This window comes from Canis lupus, chromosome X, assembly GCF_003254725.2.
Source record: "Canis lupus dingo isolate Sandy chromosome X, ASM325472v2, whole genome shotgun sequence".
NCBI lineage: Eukaryota > Metazoa > Chordata > Mammalia > Carnivora > Canidae > Canis > Canis lupus.
Window position 1 is genome coordinate 66,800,187 of NC_064281.1, and position 14,029 is coordinate 66,814,215.

Here is a 14,029-nt window from a genome sequence, read left to right on the forward strand (position 1 = left end):
GTAGTGTGGCAGGATACAAAATCAATGCCCAGAAGTCAGTGGCATTTCTATACACTAACAATGAGACTGAAGAAAGAAATTAAGAAAGCAATCCCATTTACAATTGCACCCAAAAATATAAGATAACTGGGAATAAACCTAACCAAAGAGGTAAAGGATCTATACCCTAAAAACTAGAGAACTCTTCTGAAAGAAATTGAGGAAGACACAAAGAGATGGAAAAATATTCCATGCTCATGGATTGACAGAATTAATATTGTGAAAATGTCAATGTTACCCAGGGCAATTTACACGTTTAATGCAATCCCTATCAAATACCATGGACTTTCTTCAGAGAGTTAGAATAAATTATTTTAAGATTTGTGTGGAATCAGAAAAGACCCCGAATAGCCAGGGGAAGTTTAAAAAAGAAAACCATAGCTGAGGGCATCACAATGCCAGATTTCAGGTTGTACTACAAAGCTGTGGTCATCAAGACAGTGTGGTACTGGCACAAAAACAGACACATAGATCAATGGAACAGAATAGAGAATCCAGAAGTGGACCCTCAACTTTATGGTCAACTAATATTCGAGAAAGGAGGAAAGACTATCCATTGGAAGAAAGACAGTCTCTTCAATAAATGGTGCTGGGAAAACTGGACATCCACATGCAGAAGAATGAAACTAGACCACTCTCTTTCACCATACACAAAGATAAACTCAAAGTGGATGAAAGATCTAAATATGAGTCAAGATTCCATCAAAATCCTAGAGGAGAACACAGGCAACACCCTTTTTGAACTCAGCCACAGTAACTTTTTGTAAGATACATCCAGGAAGGCAAAAGAAACAAAAGCAAAAATGAACTACTGGGACTTCATCCAGATAAGAAGCTTTTGCACAGCAAAGGATACAGTCAACAAAACTCAAAGACAACCTACAGAATGGGAGAAGATATTTGCAAATGACGTATCAGATAAAGGGCTAGTTTCCAAGATCTATAAATAACTTATTAAACTCAACAGCAAAGAAACAAACAATCCAATCCTGAAATGGGCAAAAGACATGAACAGAAATCTCACAGAGGAAGACATAGACATGGCCAACATGCACATGAGAAAATGCTCTGCATCACTTGCCATCAGGGAAATACAAATCAAAACCACAATGAGATACCACCTCACACCAGTGAGGATGGGGAAAATTATCAAGGCAGGAAACCACAAATGTTGGAGAGGATGCGAAGAAAAGGGAACCCTCTTACACTGTTGGTGGGAATGTGAAATTGTGCAGCCACTCTGGAAAACTGTGTGGAGGTTCCTCAAAGAGTTAAAAATAGACCTGCCCTAAGACCCAGCAATTGCACTGTTGGGGATTTACCCCAAAGATACAGATGCAATGAAATGGCGGGACACCTGCACCCTGGTTTATAGCAGCAATGTCCACAATAGCCAAACTGTGGAAGGAGCCTCGGTGTCCATTGATAGATGAATGGATAAAGAAGATGTGGTTTTTGTATACAATGGAATATTACTCAGCCATTAGAAATGATAAATACCCACCATTTGCTTCAACGTGGATAGAACTGGAGGGTATCATGCTGAGTGAAATAAGTCAATCGGAGAAGGACAAACATCATATGTTCTCATTCATTTGGGGAATACAAATAATAATGAAAGGGAATAGAAGGGAAGGGAGAAGAAATGGGTAGGAAATATCAGAAAGGGAGTCAGAACATGAAGACTCCTAACTCTGGGAAACGAACTAGTGGTGGTGGAAGGGGAGGAGGGCAGGGTGTGGGGGTGAATGGGTGACGGGCACTGAGGGGGACACTTGACGGGATGAGCACTGGGTGTTATTCTGTATGTTGGCAAATTGAACACCAATAAAAAATAAATTTATTATTAAAAAAAGAAATATAATATGAAATGGGATTACAGAGATAGTCAAGGGCCTTATTATTCATAGCTCCAAAGGCCAGAGAGAAAATCTTGAAATTTATTCTAAGTACAAAGAGAATTTACCAGAAGGCTCTGAGCAGAACAGTGACATAATCAGATTTGTCTGTTTTTATTTTTAAAACTTTCTATTATGAAAAATTTCAAATATACATAACAGTAATACAATATAGTGCCCTTACACTCATTGCCCAGATTCAACATTTATCAAGATTTTATAGTATTGGACTGTATCTTTTTTTAAACTTTAAATAATTTTAATTCTAGTATAGCTAACAATGTTATATTAGTTTCAGTATAAAATATAATAATTCATCAATTATATACATTACTTGGTGCTCATATTAAATGTACTCTTAATCCCCTTCACTTACTTCATGTACCTCCTCACCTACCTCCTCTCTGGTAAACATCAGTTTCTTTTCTATATTTAAGAGTCTTTTTGTTTGTTTTTATCTGTAAAATTATATGGTATTTGTCTTTCTCTGCCTGACTTTTTCACTTAGCATTATACTTTCTAGATCCATCCATATTGTTGCAGATGGCCACAATTTCATTCTTTTTAATAGCTGAGTAATAATCCAGTGTGTGTGTACACACACATCTTATTCATTCATATATTGATGGACATTTGGGCTGCTTCCATAATTTGACTAGTGTAAATAATGCTGAAATAAACATAAGGGTGCTATACCTTTTTGAATTAGTGTTTTCATAGTCTTTGGTTAAATACCCCGTAGTGAAATTATTGGATCCTATCTTTCTTCTTTTTTAAATGAGCCTGGCTGCTGTGTTGTGGTTTCTCAATGGGGCAAGAACGGAAAGGGGGAGACCATTTTTTGCATAAGTTTGCAGTAGACCAAGTGAGAGATGATGGCAACCTGAAGCAGGGTAATGGCAATGGAGATGAAGTGGAGAGACAGGAGACATATTTGACACATAAAGCTGAAAAGAATTGCTGATGGACTGGATGTAACTAACAGGAAGATATCCTCCTGAAGACAAGTTTAAGCTAATTCAGATATTCATGAGAGCAGTCTCTCCTCTGAAATGTTTAACAATTAAATTTTACTGTTCAAGCCTGATACAATCTCCCTGTACAGGTAGAGCTTTGAAGGATTCTGCAGAAACACTCTTCTTCCACCTAGGGTGTGATTATTAGAGCCAGCTCATTGTTACCAACCTCAACAACCACTATATCCTGGCCATTCATCAAGACTGGTACTTAATACTCTGAGTACAAATCGGCGGGGGGGGGGGGGGGGGGTGCCAGGAATGGATTAGTTTTTGGCCTTCAAAAAGTTACCATGCACCTGGGAGGACATAGCACTGCTGATAATTTAAGAAATTATATGTCACAAGTATCTGAGTCCAGTGGGGCTTTTGATGAAAATTTCACATTCACTGAAAAAGTTGTAGACAGATGGAGTGCCCTTTAGGCATTGCTGTCATTCTTAAAAGGCATAATCATCATGCTTAACTTAGAAAAAGCTGTCCAAAAGCAATACATAGCCTTCAGAAAACTCACTCCCAGAAACTGCCTCTATTTTATAGATCTTAGCCATATATCTGGCTTCCTCTGTTCTTGGTGACATCCTGTAAATGATGTATTCTTTTTTTTTTTCAAGTTTTCCAGTTGTCCTTAAGTTTAACCTTCTATAGGAAAAGTCACAATAAAACTATGTACTATGACAGAAACAGATCTGTGTTCATAACTGCACCAGGGGCTCAGAATAAATTAATATAAATTATAGAATATACGTCATCATTCATTCTTTTTTCACTAGTTCTGTTTTCTTTGGGGGGATAGGTGAAATAAGTGAAGGGGATTAAGAATATACTTACCATGATGAGCAATGAGTAATGTAAACAATTAGTGAATTACTATACTGTATACTTAAAACTAATACAACACTGTGTGTTAATTACACTGGAATTTTAAAAACTTAAAAATTCATCATTCAATATTTAAAAAAATTAAGCCTTCCAAAAATACGGAGGCCAATTTATATGCTTGAGTCATAACCTAGGCTCTATATCTACACATGTGTAGAATGGTTCCCTGGTTTGTATGCATACCAGAAACACCATGTCAATTCAATGATTCTCCAACACAGCCTACTGCAATGACATCAATAGAGTGCTTGATGGGAAAGCACTAATGTTTCCTAACTACTCTTTTATTTTTAAGATTTTATTTATTTATTCATGAGAGACACACAGGGGGCGGGAGACACAGGCAGAGGAAGAAGCAGGCTCCATGCAGGGAGCCTGACATCGGACTCCAGGATCAGGCCATGGACTGAAGGCAGCGCTAAACCGCTGAGCCACCAGGGCTGCCCCTCCTAACTACTCTTTAAACATAATTTATGCTCTTAATAAATCTGAACTTCTTAGCCTGAATACATAGACTAACAGCTTTATGGGTCTTTTTTTTTCATGTGCCACATATTCACTTAAGCAAATTCACTTAAAAAGATCTTTCAAATTCAAAAGGAAGCCCTTGGTTCAAACTTTTAAGATATTGCAAAGAAATCTATAGTAAATCTACTTAGGCTGTCCATGAGATTTCTTTTGGTTAATTTCCTTTCTCTGCCTCTTCCCCTGCTTTGACATTCTGTATGTGACATATTCATTTATATTAATAATTCTTATTTAAATCATTTATCCATTTTGCTACTTAGTCTTCAAAACTCAAATTTTACAAAAGCACAGGTAAATAGACCTCAATTTTAAATCAGGACAGTAATACACTTTTATTTGTAATGTCTTTCATGACTATGTCTGGTATAGTGTGGGTCTTTCTGAATGTAGACACAAGAATACCCAAAGCTAATGTTTTCTGACATCCCTACATAATGGCTCCTAGATCCTTTTCATGGGTTGAAAAATATGGGCAGGGGCAGCCCGGGTGGCTCAGCGGTTTAGTGCCGCCTTCAGCCCAGGGTGTGATCCTGGATACCCGGGATCGAGTCCCACGTCAGGATCCCTGCATGGAGCCTGCTTTCTCCCTCTGCCTGTGTCTCTCTCTCTCCTCTCTGTGTTTCTCATGAATAAAATAAGTAAAATCTTAAAAAAAAGAAAAAAGAAAAATATGGGCAAATCCATCTACTTTGAGATACAGTCTCTAATGCCATTTTCCTGCCTTCTCAAATTGCCTTATTAAACAATCCTTCAGAAGGAACTCTTCAGCTCAAAATTTTACTATCTATCTACAAGCTCTCGGTGTGCACTATAAATTGGGAAGCATCTGAGAGTTACTATGCTGACTGTTCACAATCATTTATAAAAATGTTAAAAAAAAAACCCAGTAAACATTTCTTGGGAGAGGCTACTGTAAAAATCTCCCCATGCAAGGAAGAGGCCATTTAATCTACCCATTCCTTTTTTCCTGTGTTTATACTAGATCTCAATGCATGACTAAACATTATCCCCAACTCCGTGGTGGGAGGACATTTTTAAAGCAGTCTTTGGTATAAAATCTTATCAAAAGCTTTTTGAAAATCTAAATGTTCAGTGACTCTTCCTTGTTTGCACCTTATTTACTCCTCTCAAAGAACCTTGTCAGATGGCTAATGTATAATTACCTCACAAAAACCATGTTCTCTCTTCCTGTGGATTACATATTCAATAATTTCATCCTTCAGCTACTTATTTAAAAAATTGACTGTCAGGTCAAATAGCCTTATTTCTCTGCAATTTCTGGGTTCCTTCTTTAAACTGTATACCCTCTATAACTTCTCCATACCACCAAATCAACTGATTTCCTTTAACTGCCCCTCCCAAACCAAATCCCTGCTCATGACTGACCTATTTTAAACTGAGCTGGTTCACACACAAAAGTGACCCAGGCCCCTTCAGTGAACAATACTTTCACATTTTCCCCCTTGGTTAGTATGTATCAATTCATAGAGTAAAACAAAAGATAGTCATTTGTTAGGCAAATCCTAGCAAAGACTTGCAAACTTTTGCAATTCAAAGGCTAATGGTACTAACCTCCGAACAGGATTCACCTAAGTAAGGCTACATACTAAAATAAATCAACCAACTAGCCACTGGCACTACACTAGTTTCATAGTAGATACACAGACTTAGCCCTCTGTTAGGTATATGAGAAAAATGACATTGTTAAGCATAACAACTGGAAAAAAATTAAAGACTATATTTTGTGGTAGAGACTAGAAGTACTGTAAGGGAACTGAAAGAAGAGGTCAACGTGTGTGGAAGAAGAGTTACACAATGTCAAAAGTAGAGGAAATCTTTACAACGGCTAGACCAATTTCCTATTACAGAAAATCAGAGAAGGTAAACTACTTGCCTAAAAGTATACAGCTTCTAGCAACCAGGGGTAGTGAAAGATCTCATGGCTAGGCCTGTGTCAACCCTTAAAGAGGAACAGGTCAGACTGTTGGGGATTGGAACTGATAAGGTGGAAAAGTAATGAGAAAATGCAGAAAGGTGAAAGTGTGCATAGACACTGGAATAATTAAACAGATGTACAAAATGGGGAATGACAGGAAGGAGCTGAACGATATTATTACAGAATGGGGTTAAAAGGTAGGTAGAGGGATCCCTGGGTGGCGCAGCGGTTTGGCGCCTGCCTTTGGCCCAGGGCGCGATCCTGGAGACCCGGGATCGAATCCCACGTCGGGCTCCCGGTGCATGGAGCCTGCTTCTCCCTCTGCCTGTGTCTCTGCTTCTCTTTCTCTCTGTGTGTGACTATCATAAATAAATTTTAAAAAATTAAAAAAAAAGGTAGGTAGAAGTGTTTGTAGTTGAGGTGACAGATAACAGAATGCCACTGGAAGTGACATGTTGGTTTGATGAAGAAGACAGACAGTGGGAGCAGGTAGAGTAGCTAGCAATTAGAGTCCTGACCATAGCCAAAGAGTACAAACGGAGGAAAGCATAATGCTAAGAAACTGAGAAGAAATAACATAGCAGTTAGGACAGAGTCAAAGTTAATCCCAGAATTACTAGGCTGTTGATTTGTGAGAAGAAAAATATCATTGGAATACTTGTGTTTTCCTCAAAGGGTACTCAATTTGTAGAGTAACTCAAAATCCAAATCTATACTTCTGAGGTGATATGTACGTGGTATAAATTCACTACACACCATAGTTGCTAACTATGCGTGATATAATGAAGGGCATTTTCAAATGCTATAATACATTTTTTGAAAAAACTTAAATTTGGTGAAAGATTTCATCCTCTGACATGTACAATTAAAATTTGTCATTTACCTAGCTAGGAGTTAACAACAGAATGTCCAAGGGATAAATCCGCTTGTAGGTAAGTTTTGTATGACCTCACAGTTTAAAAGAAAAAAATTTACTTTGGCATAAATAATCTGGATCTTGGCTTCCTTGAAAGAGAAAATCTGACAACACTAGGCATACAGTCAAGACTTATGGTCACACAGTAGCCTCTCTCTTTAGATATATCCTGTGTTCAACAGGTCACCATGGTTTCTACTGCTCCAATCATCTGCTTCCAGCCCACTTCACTTCCTATGATCCTGCCTGATCACTATAGACATTTGGCACTGCAATCCCTCTGCCTCAGTTGCTCAGTAATTTTTCTTTTGAAATTTTTATTTGCCTTATTATGTTTGTTCTATGTTAAAGAACATTCAGGATGTTATACGTTAAAATTTTAAATATGAATTTAGAGAAATCAAAGACAAAATGCAAATGTTAGTAGACTTGGTACAATTTTGACAGTAGCCACTCACTGTATTAGCTATAGAACATGTGGGCAAAAGGAAAGGTATCTGATGTTCTGAGGTGGCCACAATTTATTTTCTGAAAACAAGTAGGGTGTTTCTATTTCAAACTGACTATAACAAATAACAACGGTATCTTGGGAAAACCTGTGAATCTAGATTTATCTCAGCTTCCTTTTTGAAATTAAAAAAAAAAAACCTTATGAAATGAAAACCAGTAATAAAATCAAAACTTAAACCTTATTTTGAATTCCTCTTAGAATGTTAACACATTTGTACTTCAGTTATTAACCATTTATACATACTCTTCCTACTTTTCAGACATTTGATAGAGTTAAGAAATTGACACAATGAAAATACAACTTTGAAAAATAAGCAATGGTCATTAATGTGAAATTAATATCTGGATTTGCTGAATGACTTAAGAGTAAAGACAATTTTCCCCATTTTTGAACATGTCTTTCTTTTGTCAAATTATAGTGGGAAAGTGCCACTTTCAAATATGTGAAATAAAATAATTATACTGCACATTAATTTAAAAAAACAAAAGCAACTTGTGGGTGCCTAGGTGGCTCAGTTGGTTAAGCATCTGCCTTCAGCTAAGGTCATGATCCCAGGGTCTTGGGACTGAGTCCCACATCACGCTTCCTGCTCAACGGGGAGCCCGCTTCTCCCTCTCCCTGCCACTCCCCCAGCTTGTGCGTGCATGCTCTCTCTCTAAATAAATAATCTTTAAAAAACCAAACCAAACTAACTTGTTTTCTCACATCACAAAGTCTTTGATATTTTCCAAAATTTACTTTAATGGACTCTGACAGAGTGTAATGCTTGACTATACAAAACTATGGTTAGAGCTTGTTTTTAAATGTCATCAACCATCTGACATGAATTGTGGAGACCTATCATTCCCATTCATGCAACTGTAAAAAAAAAAAAAAATACAAAGCTCAGCAGCAAGGAAATTTCCCATTTGTCCCAAAACATGGGAAACCATGTAAATTCTTCCTGAGAAATATGAAGCACTGAAGTCTATATGAGATATTTTCTTTCTGTAAGTTTCAAATATTAAACTGCCACTTCAATTACTTGTTTATAACAAGCTCAAAGAAAATTCACAAAAGCAACCTAATATCTATCCAACACATTATTCAGATAATTGTGTATATCTGAAGTATAATCTAACTTTGATGCCATTAACCCAAAACAACATTCAAATGAACAGAATTTTAATCAATCAAGTACTGCTTCCAATAAGATAGATTTTACAGAAAGAAAGCAAACCAACATTGTACACAATTCCAACTTTACCCTGGTACATCAAATTGTATTACAGATAAATGAACAGTTGTAAAAATTTTTGGCTGGTACCCCAATTCTACATAGCCTTTAAAAAAGCAATTTCAGTGCCTATCAAGGTAGAAATCAGCACCTGTAATTTTTTTTTAATTCAGGGGCAAAACAATGGGACCCATTAACAGCTGAACTTTGCACAACACTATTCATGATGATTTATGAGTTAGTATATAATTTGATTATTCTATTAATTCTGATGACTGCTTTGGCTAATAAAGTGAAGGTCACTTCCAAAATAAATCTTCATTACATTTCAGAGAAAGTAATTGCCTTCAACTAGTTGTTTTATTTAATTAAAAAGTAATGTAACAAGAAGTAAAACAGACTCCAGGGTTACCATGTCTGTTGCTATAAGAGAAATATGTTGTGTAGATGTAATGTTCTCAAGGCAAATCCAACAAAGCAGAAAGTGTCTTCATCTAATCCCTGTATTTTCAAAATGTAAGAACTATTTTATATGTATTCATTTAAATTTGAAATTACAAGAATAAAAACTGAACTGTATTAATGCTTTAGAAACTGAAAACTAAGAATCTTTGAAAATATTCTACAAATTCGTGAATGTAAAATATACAGAATATTTTCACTTCTAAAATTATGTATGTGGGACTCTGTATATGAAAAATTAATGGTAGGTCTCTGTCTTAACCAAAGTTCCTCCTAAAGGTAGTAAGAGACCTCTGCCTCTTAAGATAAATACTAGGCATAGGACCCTAACAGCTTTGGAGGGAGATCAGAAGAAAAATAAAAAAGACTCACTTTAATATATTATTCTCATTTAATCTATTTTTACACATAGAACATTCTGTGTCCTAGATTTAATATTTTATTTTTTAAAAGGCCTCTAGACCTTCAGGTGAAGTCCTATTATCAAAGCTGTTGAATCATACAACTATAACAAACGAATAAAGGAAATTAAAAATGATGTGTATTTTCCCACAGAAGTAAAATACTAATCCTCAAACAGGAAATCATATTTCAAAAGCTAGAAAGCTTGTATGTAAGAAATTACTGGGGGCATAACAATGCTGTAAAGAAGCAGGTGGCAATGATTTGTATGCTCACCAATGGCCTCAACCGATATATTGTCACAAACCCCACTCCTGATTACCTTGCTCACTCTGTCCTGGCCAGATTAATCTTTTTGTTACCTCAAAAGACCCCACCTTAGATCTCTGTCACAGTTCCAGTTGCCTAGAAAACTCTTCCTTCAAATCTCCAGAGGCTTATGCCATACCATCATATTTTGGTGCCACTACACTCAAATATCATCCTCCTAAATGGCACCATCACAGCATGTAAAGGGAAACCTCCCTACTGCCTATGGTAACTTCCTGCCATATCACCCTATCTTCTTTTCTTCATAAGACATATCATTCTCTTAAATCTTATCTTTCTACTCTCTGTCCAACACTCTTCAACTCCTCCCAACCAGAGACTTTCTGTTTTCAACAATGTACATTTCGCACCTACAGAAGAGCTAGTATAAAGCATTTTCTGTATCTATGTATTTTTCAACAAATTCTAATTTTTATTCTAAATTTGCATATGATAAAATAGCCCAAGTTTATAGCCAATGCTCCCCTAATATTTTATGTAAGAAAATAGTATTAGTTTTTAAGTTTTTGGTAAAAAATTCAGTACTATTACCCATACCTAACATGCCAAGTGAGCATGTGTGTATGAGTGCTTAGACAAAATACATATGGCTACCAAAGAATGTATAAAAGTGGCAAATATATTGGTGGTAACAAACACAATGAACACTCTTACTAGGTTCCTTTTGTGATTGTGATCAAGAGTACATATTTGCAAGACAGGGTGGCTCAGTCAGTTAAGCGTCTGCCTTCGGCTCAGGTCACAATCCCAGGGTCCTAAGATGGAGCCCCAAATCAGGCTCCCTACTCAGTGGGAAGCCTGTTTCTCCCTCTCCTCCCCTGCTCATGCTCTATCTTGCTATCTCTGTTCCTCTCTTTTTTAAAAAAAATCTCTAATGTAGAATAAGTTGATTTCAGTTTAATTTCTAGTTTCCAGCACAAAATCATAATAGTGTTCTTTACTCTTGTAAAAAGTAGTACACAAACATATAAACGTTGAACTGTTCTCTATACTATTCCTACATCTGAAAAAATTCTTTAACTTTGATGGCTAGATCTCTGAAATATACTCTTTACAGTCCTCACAGAATCTTTGTGATAATACTTAAAAAAAAAAGTATAATCCTTTCTCATAACTTAATTTCCTCAATATATGAGTTATATATGAGTTTACTAACTCTTGTTACTCTTCCTTTCATGGGAAATTCAGGCTTTTATCAAGTTATTTGTAGAAGGATTGCTTTCTTCCTCTGTCAATAAATTGTGTAAATACTGAAAAAGGTAAAAACGTGCTTATAACACCAGAAACCATAGTAGGGAAAAAGAAAGCTTTGGAATTTTCAAACTTAGAAAACAACAAATTTATTTACAAAATGATTCTTACCATATTGAACAATCTGAAGGAATTTAGTTTTCTGGCATTAAAGTAGTGTTGACACTATGCACTAAGTAATGCTGGGATACTAATAAAGTTATTGTCAAAGTAAACATGAAGAATCTTACAGAAGCCATTTTTATTTTTTTTAAAGATTATTTATTTGAAAGAATGAGAGAGTGAGCGAGCGTGGGGAGGGAAGGGGCAGAGGGAGAAGGAGAAGCTGACTCCCAGCTGAGCAGGGAGCTCAATGCAGAGCTCCATTTCAGGGATCATGATGTGAGCCAAAAGCAGACACTTAACTGAGTTACCCAGGTGCCCCACACAAAAGTCATTTTAAAATCAAATCAAAATGAAAGTAATTCTGGTAAAAATCATCATTTTAATTTTTATGTTCTTTATACCTTCATATTATCTAAATTTCTTAACATAAGCATGGATTATTTTGGTAAGCAGAAAAAAAAGAAAAATTATTTCAAGAAAAAAATAATAAACGTCAACTTGCTACAACCTATAACCAGGAAGTGTACAATACCTAGTTAAGAAAATAGGAAGAGTAAACAGAATCCTATGTTTAATATATGCATTGCTGAAAATACTTTATTTCAAGTTTTTAAGTTCTAGTTAACATATATGGTAAAATCGGTTTCAGATGTAGAATTTAGTGATTCATCACTTAGATTTAACACCCAGTGCTCATTACGAATGCCCTCCTTAATATTCACTACTTATTTAGCCCATCCCTCACCTACCTCCATCAACCCTCAGTTTGTTCTCTATGGTTAAGAGTCTCTTAAAAATATGTAAAAACCTAGAACCATAGAGAGCTAGAGCTCATATATCTTAGACGCTGTTTTTTCTTCCAAACAAGACATCTAAAATTATGTTTTGCTGAGCTCCTTGGTGGAGCAGTGGGTTGAGATTCCAATTCTTGGTTTCAGCTCAGGTTGTGATCTCAGGATTGTGAAATCAAGCTCTGTGTTGGGCTCCACACTCTGCTTGGATTTCTCTCTACCTTTGCCCCTGTGGGGTGAAGGGTGGCTGTGCTCAATCTTTCTCTCACATAAACAAATCTTTAAAAATAAAAAAAAGACGATTTCCTTTTTCCTTAAATCACAAAGAAACAAAAAATAATCCAACCTCCATTTAACAAGACTGATAATAGCCATCACTTCTAGAGGAATTCCAGATCTAGTATGAATTTCATGCTTAGTTTAATAAAACAGTGGTTCTCAACCTTGGTATGTGGTGAGAGAGTGCTCCCTAAGTCTGTGGGAGAAAAATAAAAGGCAGTGTTACAGTGCTTACTATGTGGAGCCTGCAGCCTCTCTTATCTATGCCAAAGCCCCCAAGAATGCGGGGTATATCCCTGGGAATGGGTCAGAGATGCAAATACATCATGTATGCTGACACAGAAAAGGGTTGTGAACTGTCGATTGTCTAAATATGCTATTGCTAAAAAAACATAAGAGGGCATCCTGTAACAGAGAACTTCACAGCTGCTCACCTACTTTTCACAATATTTTTGTGCTCTCTTGTCTTTGATGTCCCCTTTCTTGCTAACTCGCTTTTATTTCCCATAGACAAGCAGGATGTTTTCTCATACCATTGCAACATTTAACTATATACTGCAAACTGACATTAAGGAACTAAACTCATGTAAGTTTGCAAACTTAGCTTTGTGCCCTTAGAGAAAATGTGAGAAATTTTATCCTTGGTTTACTCTCTTTCAGGAGGAACAAAATGCATAGAAGCTTAAATTTAATCTGCAAATTTAGACTAATTTTCTTAATCTAATTATAGATCAAATATGAGGGTATTTTAAAAACTTTTCTGACTTGGTCAGAACAATTCTATTAGTATATTTCTGTGGCTAAGCCCATCTCCATAGGAACGATTAACAGTAGAAACATTTAACCTGTTCAACTGACTGAACATCAATAAGCATCAGTGTGGAAAAAAAAATCAACATGCTTATTGGGGTCTTAAAAGTACCAGTTCCAAAGTTCACATTCTAAAGAGAATTCTTTTCTCCACAGCAACTATTCAGAAATGAAGCAGTATCTCTTTTCTCATGTCAATTTTGGCACTATTATATATGTAATATAAAACAAACTGTACTGGAGATAAATAGAACAGTCTCATATGGCCAGAGTATTTAAGTTAAAATGTAGAAACAGACAACCAAGTTCTGATTCATACTTGATTTATCTGTACCATACAGACAATGCCTTAGTTTGCTGGCCTTAAGAGCCCATTTTGAGCATTAAAATATTCATATCCTAGAAAACCACTCCATAGTGGGTTTTAGATTTTCCTTATTTATTCATGACAGACACAGAAAGAGAGAGGCAGAGACACAGGCAGAGGGGGAAGCAGACTCCCTTCAGGGAGCCTGATGTGGGATTCGATCCGGGACCCCAGGATCATGACCTGAGCCAAAGGCAGATACTCAACTGCTGAGCCACACAAACATCCCTCCATAGTGGTTTTTATTTCTACTTTAGGAGTACAATGAAAATTAATGCTGGTTTTCATCT

The 14,029-nt window shown here is 36.3% G+C and overlaps 1 protein-coding gene across 3 annotated transcripts in view; it reads right to left on the minus strand.

Moving 5' to 3' along the window:
* CHM (CHM Rab escort protein) overlaps positions 1-14,029 on the minus strand; it is a 244,222-nt gene that overhangs the window by 89,458 nt on the left and 140,735 nt on the right. The window lies entirely within an intron of this gene.